Here is a 10,843-nt window from a genome sequence, read left to right as displayed (position 1 = left end):
CCAGGATTGCACCATGGAAGAGGACACCAGGGACCATCGCACCCCCCAGTTCTGGCGCAAGGTATTGTACACGCTTTCTTATTGATTTGTGCCTCTTTGATTATCAGGGTAGGTTCAAAAAGTTAAGTCCTATGTATCTTTGATGGACCTGTGATAATTAATAGAATCACACTCAAAAGAGAAATGTGGAGAATTCCCTGGTGGTCCAGTGGTTGGGACTCTGTGCTCTCACTGCCGAAGGCCCGGGTTCAGGCCCTGGTTGGGGAAATAGGATTCCACAGCCGTGCAGCGTGGCCAAAAGAGAAAAAAAAAAGAGAGAGAGAGAGAAATATTATCCCTTCTTAAGAGAAATATTTTCCCTTCTTAAGGTGATAAAAATAGAAAACTGTGGCTAATGGTTCTTTATCCCCTGACTGCGGATGCATGCACCCTGGACAGAGTTAGAAGACAGGAACAAATTCTCTTCCTAAAAAAAAGGTCAAACAGATACACACTACTATATATAAAATAGATAAACAACAAGGACCTACTGTATAGAACAGGGAACTATATTCAATATCTTGTAATAACCTATGAGGGAAAAGAATCTGAAAATGAATATATATATATATATATATATATATGCGTGTGTATAACTGAATCACTTTGCTGTACATTTGAAACTAGCACAGCATTGTAAATGAACAATACTTCAATTAAAAGAATAAAGAAAAAATTTTCATAAGGTCAAATCAGTATGAGTAAATGCAGGTAGTTCAACGCCAAGAATGATGCTGTAGGAGCCTGAGGGTGCCGGAGAAATATTTTAACAAAATGTTCATTATCCTGTAGAATTAGAAACTTTCCTAGTAGAAAAGTCACAAAATCCTGATTAGAACATGCATTTCTGAATTCCTTGCATTGTAACTATCATATAAGTGATACTACCTTCTATGGTCTTTTATTTGGGGGAGGGGTGCCTAGGGGAATGTGCACTTTAGTGGAGCCTTGTTAAACCAAAGAGTTCTAGACAGAAAAAGTTTAGGTGGTGAGACAAAATAGTAAGAAGGATTCCAGATGATGTGAAGAAGAGATTGATGTAATCTCTCTGCTTCATAGAAAAGCTGGTTTCACAGCACTCCCCGGAGACTTGTTTCTCAGGCCTTAAGACACTTACTTGGCCCTGCTCCTTCCCATCCCAGCACTCCTTCAAAACTTTCCCATGCCCCTGGGAGTGGGTGGGGATGGCTGGTTAAAGCGTCCGATGGCTCAGAAAGGTATCTGGGTCCATATCCACCAGGCACTTGAGCTACATGACTGGTAGACCATTTCCCCCAATCGGTCCCTTCCCTGTTTGCCTCCATATTATCTCAGATTTGGAGAAATTTGTATGTTGAAGACTCATGAGTTTTACCAACTCATTTTATTGAGTTAATGGGGGACTCAGGAGGCATTTTATTCTTTCATTCATTTATTCACTCATTCTTGCCTCATTCCAAAAATAGATTTGAAGTGGTATCAAAACAATTAGATTCCGTTCTTGACTGGTCCAAATATGGAAAATTGATTTAATCTTTCTCCGTAGAGTTATGTAGAATTCAATCTGCAAACATCACTCTGTACTCCTATACCTTTTGTGAATCGAAAAAAAGCCAAAGGCTTCTAATCTCATGGATCTCCTAATAGCGTCACTTATTATCCTAATAATAGCTGACATTTTTAGTTCTTAGTAGGTGGCATGCCCTGTCCAAGTACTTTACACGCCTTATTTCATGTGATTATAGCCAACGAAAGTGTTCAAACTCCTAACCACTAGCCTATTCTGCTAATTTGAGCCTCAGTTTCTCCCAGTTAAATGGAATGGGTTTATTTAACCTCCTTGGGCAAGCAAGACGAATTCTATTATTAATTGTAACAATAATAAAGAGATGATTGCATTAACATTTTAATCATGCTTTTCAGTTCTCAATGTACTTTTCATACGGAAACTGACCTCAATTTCTGTAAATTTAATTTTCTGACTGCCAGCCCTTTTGGGCACCATACATTGATACCCTCAAGCTGACGCATGACCATTTAAGGCTATTGCTAATGGTGCTGCTTACCAGCTAATAGTTATAAGCATTGTCAATAAATATTGTATCTGAGCAGTGAGGTTTTGAATTTAATAATACAGTTGACCCTTGAACAGCGCAAGGGTTAGGGGGCCGACCCTCCGTGCAGTTGAAACTCTGAGTATAACTTAGTCTGCCCTCCGTATCCAAGGATGAAACCAGCCACGGATGGTGTAGTACTATAGTATTTACTGTTGAAAATAGTAAGTGGACCCGCACAGTTCAAACCCGTTGTTCAAGGGTCAAGTGTATTTTTAATCTCTCCAAGAATGGAAACTCCCTTTATTTGAAAGAGTTGGTTATTCACTTTCCATGTATTTAACTTTAGTACTGATTGGCACTTATTTTGATAATAGGAGAATGCCTGAACATTATCTCAATTCCTCTTACTCCAAATGCTATGAGGTAGGTATTATTTATATTCTCATTTTCAAGTGAAAATTGAGGCTCAAAGAGGTTAAGTAAATTGTCCAATGTAGTTAAGCAGAGGGCTGAAATTCAGATTCTTGGAATCCAGTTTCACTTTTTCTTTCAACCTACACCATCAAATAAGGTAGCCACTAACCACATATGACTGTTTAAATTTAATTTTAATTAATTAAAACTAAATAAAATGTAAAGTTTAGATCCTCACTTGCACTAGCCACATTTCAAGCGCTCAGTAGTCACAGGTGGCTAGTGGCTACCTTATTTGGACACTGCAGATGCAGAATATTCCATCATTGCAGAAAGTTCTATTGGATAATTGCTGCTTTAAGCCATAGTGTCTCTTTTAGATATGTTGACACATTTCCTCAGAATATATTGCGGTTCTGTCACAAGTTATGAGGATTTAAAATTTTCCTGTGAAATCTCATTCATGTGAAGCTTCTTCATTTGCATAGCACCAAGTTAACTTTGATCTGCAAATTAATAATATAGATAAGAGTCAAGGAGGCATTAAACACACTTCAGAGACCAAAGTTTTTAAGCACCATCAAATAACTCCAGAAGCACTCATTTAGATGTAAGCAATTGATATGATAATTACACATCATTTTTATTTATTCATTAAAACCGGGATCCCGTAAATTGCCCTGGTAGGAAATAACGTGGTTAGCCTAGTTCTTTCTAGCAGCGCTTCTGCTATTCCTAAATTCTATGTAAAATCATTTTACACTACTGATTTACCTTCCTCTCTTCCTTTGGTAAGTCAGTAGCATAAAATACTCTCACGCTGAAAAGTTCTTTTAAAATTATACTATGATTTTGTAAATTAATATTTATTATTTATTTATTTGTCTGCGTCAGGTCTTAGTTGAGGCACATGGGATCTTTGTTGCAGCATGCGGGATACTTTGTTGCTGCACGCAGGCTCTTCGTTGCAGCTCACGGGCTTCTCTCTAGTTGTGACGCACAGGCTCTAGAGCACGCAGGCTCAGTAGTTGCGGCTTGCAGGCTTAGTTGCTCCATGGCATGTGGGATCTTAGTTCCCTGACCAGGGATCGAACCCACGTATCCTGCATTGGAAGGCAGATTCTTAACCACTGGTCCACCAGGGAAGTCCCTCATGCTGAAATTTTTACTAGCTCAAGATCTAGTTCCAAAGCCCTTGCTTCTTCCACTATATCCCAGGTCTCCCTGGTGGGAGTGCTCCTGTGGGCCCCTCACAGAGGTTGGCACATAGTAGGGGTTCCATGAAAATCTGTTGATTGGTAGACAAAGACAGCTCTTTCAGGATGCCACCCATTGGAGCAGACTCTGATTTTCTACAAAGAATTCATGGATTAAAAAGAAAACGCTCTCCTTTCTTCTTTTTCCTTTACCAGTCTTTGCTGCAAAGCCTTCATGATGAGATAAGGGCTTCCTGTTTGTGAGGAAGATGTTTTCTGGGCACTCGGGTGGGAGTGGGGAGTGCTGAAAGAGATGTATCTAAAAGAGATATTATGGAAATTTCCCTGGTGGTCCAGTGGCTAAGACTCCGTGCTCCCAATGCAGGGGATCTGGGTTTGATCCTTGGTCAGGGAACTAGATCCCACATGTTGCAACTAAGAGTTTGCATGCCACAACTAAAGATCCTGCACGTGGCAACGAAGATCCCACGTGCTGCAACTAAGACCCGGTGCAACCAAATAAATAAATAAAATAAAATAAATTAAATTAAAGAGACATTATGGCTTAAAGCAGCGTTATCCAATAGAACTTTCTGCAATGATGGAATATTCTGTATCTGCAGTGTCCAGATAAGGGGTGGGGGTGGGGAGTGCTATGCAGCCTGAGGATTTGGGAATGAAATCTGCCAGCTTCTTCAGAAGGGACAGCTGCCTTCCCACAGCACCAGTCATGGGTTGGGTCCATCAGTCCCTAAATATTATGTTGAGCACATTTGCCAGGTACAGGTTCTGGGTAACAGGAGAGAGAAGAGAATTTCGATTTCTTTAGAGAAGAATGGCACTTGCATTCCTAAATCTTTAGCTAAGGTGGTTTCTTATAACTTGCTTTGTTTGATCATACCAAATTTCAATGCCTTTTTTAGCAAAAATAAAACTCAATTCCTCAATTTAGCAGTAAGTTTCAAAGAATATGACTTGTCAATTCCTTATGTTCTCTAAAGGAAATTTATAGTGCATGGGTCATAAGAGAAGAAAGAAAAATTAATAGAAACAATATAAGTGTATGTTGACTATTTAGTCTTTATTTGGAGGAAATTAAACAATTAGAACCCTCCAAATTTCTGAAGTTTAGATATCTGAGCATTTTTTTCCCTGCCACTTGTGGGAGCCAATCTCTGGTTCAGGAAAGGCTAGAAAGAGATCTCTTTGTCATGAAGTCGTTGCCAGCTCCTGTATGATATCTGTGGCAGAGTCAGGACCATTTGAAAACTTAATAAATGTGCCAAAAAGAAAACCACCACAACTATCTGAGCATTTTTTAAAGCCACTTAAAGGGAAAGTAGATATTACATTTTTACTTTTCGTTCCAAAAAGCAATTAGGCCTTTTTCTTCTCATTCCTCTGTAATTCCTGCACATGAATTCTAATATTACAGGAACAGGCATTTATTTGCACAGCCTTCAGCTAACTCAACAGTCTTTGTCTCCTTTGGAAACTGTATGGTAGATTAATCCAAGGTCACGTGTCCTCTGAAACCAATTAGCAGGTGTGTCATCACTACCATAGGCTGCTCGGCGGATGGTTCTTAGTCTGAAAATTGACAGGTGGAGCACATGCTCCATTCCCGATACAACTGAATCCAAGTCTGTAGAAGACACTAATGTCTCTGCCTAAACTGTAGAGCCTCACGCACTGTGGTCCTCTAAAGCAAGCCTTGACCATCAAGCATCTGAGAACTCTCACAGGCTCACAAAAATGGCTCAATTAGCATGCAAAAAGATGGGAATAAGAGGCTGGACTTCGGAGTGTGTGAAACCTGGGGTTCCCTTGGTCTTTCCAGTGCTGGGAACTATGGGGAGAAAAGGCATCTTACTGGTTTCTCTTATTTTTGTCCTTTATTCTAAGGGACTTGGAGCCAACTCTCAAATACCATGAAGTAAAGAGTATACAAGAACTGGCATAAAATTAATCTTGCCCCATTCTTACAATGAGCCCTCATTATGTGAAAACATACTCTTTATTTCAATCTCACCCCAGGTATTAGGACATTTGAAAAGTTCTCTTTGTCTTTCCATGAACTACAAATCCTCTCTCTCTCCCTCTCTTTCTTCCTCTCTCTCTCTCTCTCTCTCTCTCTCTCTCTCTCACACACACACACACACACACACACACACACACACGCAGAAGGAGAAAAGGAATTTTAAAAATTGGAAAGTATTGGAAAGTATGGCCCAGGACAAAAAGGAAAAATACCTGTTTCAAATCTGTTTTCCTTATTCCTTAAGACAGAAATAAAAAGTACAGAAGCATGTAAATGATAATTCTTTTGAAAGCAAAGACCAGTATGATTAGAATTTTTAACAGTACCATCATATTTACAAAAAATTAATCTTTAAGAGTTTGCCCTACATATATATTTTTTACTCTATATATTCTTTGAGAGTGAAGACTATCACATTCACCTTAGATACTTGGCTCCTGACATACTGTAGATGCTTAGTAAATGTTTGTTGAATGAGTGAAAGGAGTTTAAATCGCTATTTATTCTATATCCTCTTTGCCCAGGGAGCGTCCTGAGTTTATCCATCTAAGGTCATCTCTAAGGTCATCTAGGAGAGTGAATGAGTTTCATCCCAGCCTTTGAGACACAGATCAGTGTTGGGTGAACGAACTTCAATTTGACTCCAAAAGCAGAAACTAACACACCATTGTAAAGTAATTATACTCCAATAAAGATGTTAAAAATTTTTTGACTCCAGCCTCTGAATTCATATTATCATTAACACCAGCAACAAAGATGTGCTCACTGTTTACAAGGCTCTCCACCTCAAATCCTGCCAGACTCCTAGGGTTGCTATAGTTTGTGGGACCAGGTGGGACCTGCTTAGAGAGATGGCAGACTCACCCTCTACAACTCTTCCTCAGCTTCCCCAGAGATGGGCAGAGCTGGATCAGCCTCCAAGAGAGATGGGTACGACTTGAACACAAATCTGTCCCATAAATTCTTTTCCATGGGACTACCACTCTTTTTCTTTTTTGTTTTTTCGGCGGCGTGTGGCATGCGGGATCTTAGTTCCCCGACCAGAGATCGAATCCGTGCCCCCTGCAGTGGAAACCCGGAGTCTTAACCACTGGACCACCAGGGAGGCTTCTCATTGCAGTGGCTTCTCTTGTTGCGGAGCACGGGGTCTAGGCGCTCGGGCTTCAGTAGTTGTGGCGCACGGGCTCAGTAGTTGTGGAGCACAGGCTTAGTTGCTCCGCGGCATGTAGGACCTTCCCGGACCAGGACCCCGTGTCCCCTGCATTGGCAGGCGGATTCTTAACCACTGTGCCACCAGGGAAGTCTAATAAGAGTTTTGAAAAAAAAAAAAAAGAGTTTTGTAGGGCTTTCTCCATTATACAAGGTAGTGGAGAGTTATAATCACCAGGGAGTATAGAATTCTTCTTATCCTATACAATGCAGACCAGTAGGTCAATTCATTGAAAAATAAAATGGTTATAAGGGAGACATGTTTTAAAAAATGATAACTACATACATTAAACATTAAATTTAAAATAAATATTATAATTTGTCAATCCTTTAATTGGTCCACTGATTAGAGTTCTGTGTTTTCTTTTTCATTAGGCATACATATATGCAATGTCTCTGATTTCCAAATTTTATTAATTCTAAATGAAGTGAAAACTCAAGATAGTTTCAAAATACTCTGAGTATAGAATCCTAGATTTGGGGGTGTTTTGTCCCCTATCTTTTATAGTGTTGTTTGCACCTAATTCAACAGCAATTTTAAAAAGTCACATGACTGTATCTTTTCTTTCTAAAACAATTTAGTTTCTTTTAAAAAAACTTGTTTCCCATAATTTTATCAATTTACATAACAGTTAATTAAATCATATCGTTACAATCACAAGTAAAATGGGCATAAACAGATTTGGGGAAAAGTTCAGCTAACTCTTGGAAAACTTATGACTCAACTGGTGGGAGCAAAAGTATCCAGGCATTCCCAAGAGTAGCTTACCTACTTACTCTGAATCATTCAGAGTGCTCTTAGGACTCTTAGGGGAAACGGAGAGCATTGACTAATTCTGCAGGTTGCTTAACTTTGAGGTTATTTAAGAGAATAACTACCGTTACTTTTTGGGCATAAAATGTTAATATATTAGTAATCAGAGCAGGAAAGAAATCTTTTTGTCTTCCATGCCTCAGGTGTACTGCCTTATTTAATGAGCACCTACTGTGGAGTAGGCACTCAGCAGATTGAAAGACATTCTTTTACAGATATAATTCACATTTTAAAATATGTAAGTCGGGCTTCCCTGGTGGTGCAGTGGTTAAGAATACCCCCGCCAATGCAGGGGACACAGGGTCGATCCCTGGTCTGGGAAGATTCCACATGCCGCGGAGCAGCTAAGCCCGTGAGCCACAATTACTGAGCCTACACTCTAGAGCCCGCAAGCCACAACTACTGAAGCCCACGTGCCTAGAGCCCATGCTCCACAACAAGAGAAGCCACCACAATGAGAAGCCCGTGCACCGCAACAAAGAGTAGACCTTGCTCACCACAACTAGAGAAAGCCCGCGCGCAGCAACAAAGACCCAACGCAGCCAAAAATAAAATAAATAAATAAATTTAAAAAAAGAAAATGTATGCTAAGTGAAAGAAGTCAGACACACACAAAAAACCACATATTGTATGATTTCATTTATATGAAATTTCCGGAATAGGTAAATCCATAGGACAGAAAGTAGATGAATGGCTGCCTTGTGCTGGGGATATTAGGAGGGAACAGAAAGTGACTGCTAATGCGTACGGAATTTCTTTTGGGGGATGATGAAAGTGTTCTAAAATTAAATTGTGTTGATGCTTACATAACCCTGTGAATATACTAAAAAAATTGACATATATACTTTATTTTTTAAAATTTTATTGAAGTACAGTTGATTTACAATGTTGTGTTAGTTTCAGGTGCACAGCTTGACATATACTTTATTTTTTATTTATTTATTTTATTTTTGGCTGCGTTGGGTCTTTGTTGCTGCGCGCGGGCTTTCTCTAGTTGTGGTGAGCAAGGTCTACTCTTTGTTGCGGTGCACGGGCTTCTCATTGTGGTGGCTTCTCTTGTTGTGGAGCATGGGCTCTAGGCACGTGGGCTTCAGTAGTTGTGGCTTGCGGGCTCTAGAGTGTAGGCTCAGTAATTGTGGCTCACGGGCTTAGCTGCTCCGCGGCATGTGGAATCTTCCCAGACCAGGGATCGACCCTGTGTCCCCTGCATTGGCGGGGGTATTCTTAACCACTGCACCACCAGGGAAGCCCGACTTACATATTTTAAAATGTGAATTATATCTGTAAAAGAATGTCTTTCAATCTGCTGAGTGCCTACTCCACAGTAGGTGCTCATTAAATAAGGCAGTACACCTGAGGCATGGAAGACAAAAAGATTTCTTTCCTGCTCTGATTACTAATATATTAACATTTTATGCCCAAAAAGTAACGGTAGTTATTCTCTTAAATAACCTCAAAGTTAAGCAACCTGCAGAATTAGTCAATGCTCTCCGTTTCCCCTAAGAGTCCTAAGAGCACTCTGAATGATTCAGAGTAAGTAGGTAAGCTACTCTTGGGAATGCCTGGATACTTTTGCTCCCACCAGTTGAGTCATAAGTTTTCCAAGAGTTAGCTGAACTTTTCCCCAAATCTGTTTATGCCCATTTTACTTGTGATTGTAACGATATGATTTAATTAACTGTTATGTAAATTGATAAAATTATGGGAAACAAGTTTTTTTAAAAGAAACTAAATTGTTTTAGAAAGAAAAGATACAGTCATGTGACTTTTTAAAATTGCTGTTGAATTAGGTGCAAACAACACTATAAAAGATAGGGGACAAAACACCCCCAAATCTAGGATTCTATACTCAGAGTATTTTGAAACTATCTTGAGTTTTCACTTCATTTAGAATTAATAAAATTTGGAAATCAGAGACATTGCATATATGTATGCCTAATGAAAAAGAAAACACAGAACTCTAATCAGTGGACCAATTAAAGGATTGACAAATTATAATATTTATTTTAAATTTAATGTTTAATGTATGTAGTTATCATTTTTTAAAACATGTCTCCCTTATAACCATTTTATTTTTCAATGAATTGACCTACTGGTCTGCATTGTATAGGATAAGAAGAATTCTATACTCCCTGGTGATTATAACTCTCCACTACCTTGTATAATGGAGAAAGCCCTACAAAACTCTTTTTTTTTTTTTTCAAAACTCTTATTAGACTTCCCTGGTGGCACAGTGGTTAAGAATCCGCCTGCCAATGCAGGGGACACGGGGTCCTGGTCCGGGAAGGTCCTACATGCCGCGGAGCAACTAAGCCTGTGCTCCACAACTACTGAGCCCGTGCGCCACAACTACTGAAGCCCGAGCGCCTAGACCCCGTGCTCCGCAACAAGAGAAGCCACTGCAATGAGAAGCCTCCCTGGTGGTCCAGTGGTTAAGACTCCGGGTTTCCACTGCAGGGGGCACGGATTCGATCTCTGGTCGGGGAACTAAGATCCCGCATGCCACACGCCGCCGAAAAAACAAAAAAGAAAAAGAGTGGTAGTCCCATGGAAAAGAATTTATGGGACAGATTTGTGTTCAAGTCGTACCCATCTCTCTTGGAGGCTGATCCAGCTCTGCCCATCTCTGGGGAAGCTGAGGAAGAGTTGTAGAGGGTGAGTCTGCCATCTCTCTAAGCAGGTCCCACCTGGTCCCACAAACTATAGCAACCCTAGGAGTCTGGCAGGATTTGAGGTGGAGAGCCTTGTAAACAGTGAGCACATCTTTGTTGCTGGTGTTAATGATAATATGAATTCAGAGGCTGGAGTCAAAAAATTTTTAACATCTTTATTGGAGTATAATTACTTTACAATGGTGTGTTAGTTTCTGCTTTTGGAGTCAAATTGAAGTTCGTTCACCCAACACTGATCTGTGTCTCAAAGGCTGGGATGAAACTCATTCACTCTCCTAGATGACCTTAGAGATGACCTTAGATGGATAAACTCAGGACGCTCCCTGGGCAAAGAGGATATAGAATAAATAGCGATTTAAACTCCTTTCACTCATTCAACAAACATTTACTAAGCATCTACAGTATGTCAGGAGCCAAGTATC

The 10,843-nt window shown here is 40.0% G+C and overlaps 1 non-coding gene across 1 annotated transcript; it reads right to left on the bottom strand.

The window, feature by feature from the left end:
- Positions 1-4,842: 4,842 nt before the first annotated feature.
- On the bottom strand, positions 4,843-4,990 carry LOC116748314. The gene has a single exon (XR_004348255.1). It is a non-coding gene; the product is annotated as a small nucleolar RNA SNORA12 (small nucleolar RNA).
- Between the last annotated feature and the right edge of the window lie 5,853 nt (positions 4,991-10,843).

The sequence above is a fragment of the Phocoena sinus genome, unplaced genomic scaffold (genome assembly GCF_008692025.1).
Source record: "Phocoena sinus isolate mPhoSin1 unplaced genomic scaffold, mPhoSin1.pri scaffold_45_arrow_ctg1, whole genome shotgun sequence".
Classification (NCBI taxonomy): Eukaryota; Metazoa; Chordata; class Mammalia; order Artiodactyla; family Phocoenidae; genus Phocoena; species Phocoena sinus.
Note: the sequence above shows the minus strand (reverse complement) of the source record. Positions and strands in the feature narration are given on the sequence as shown.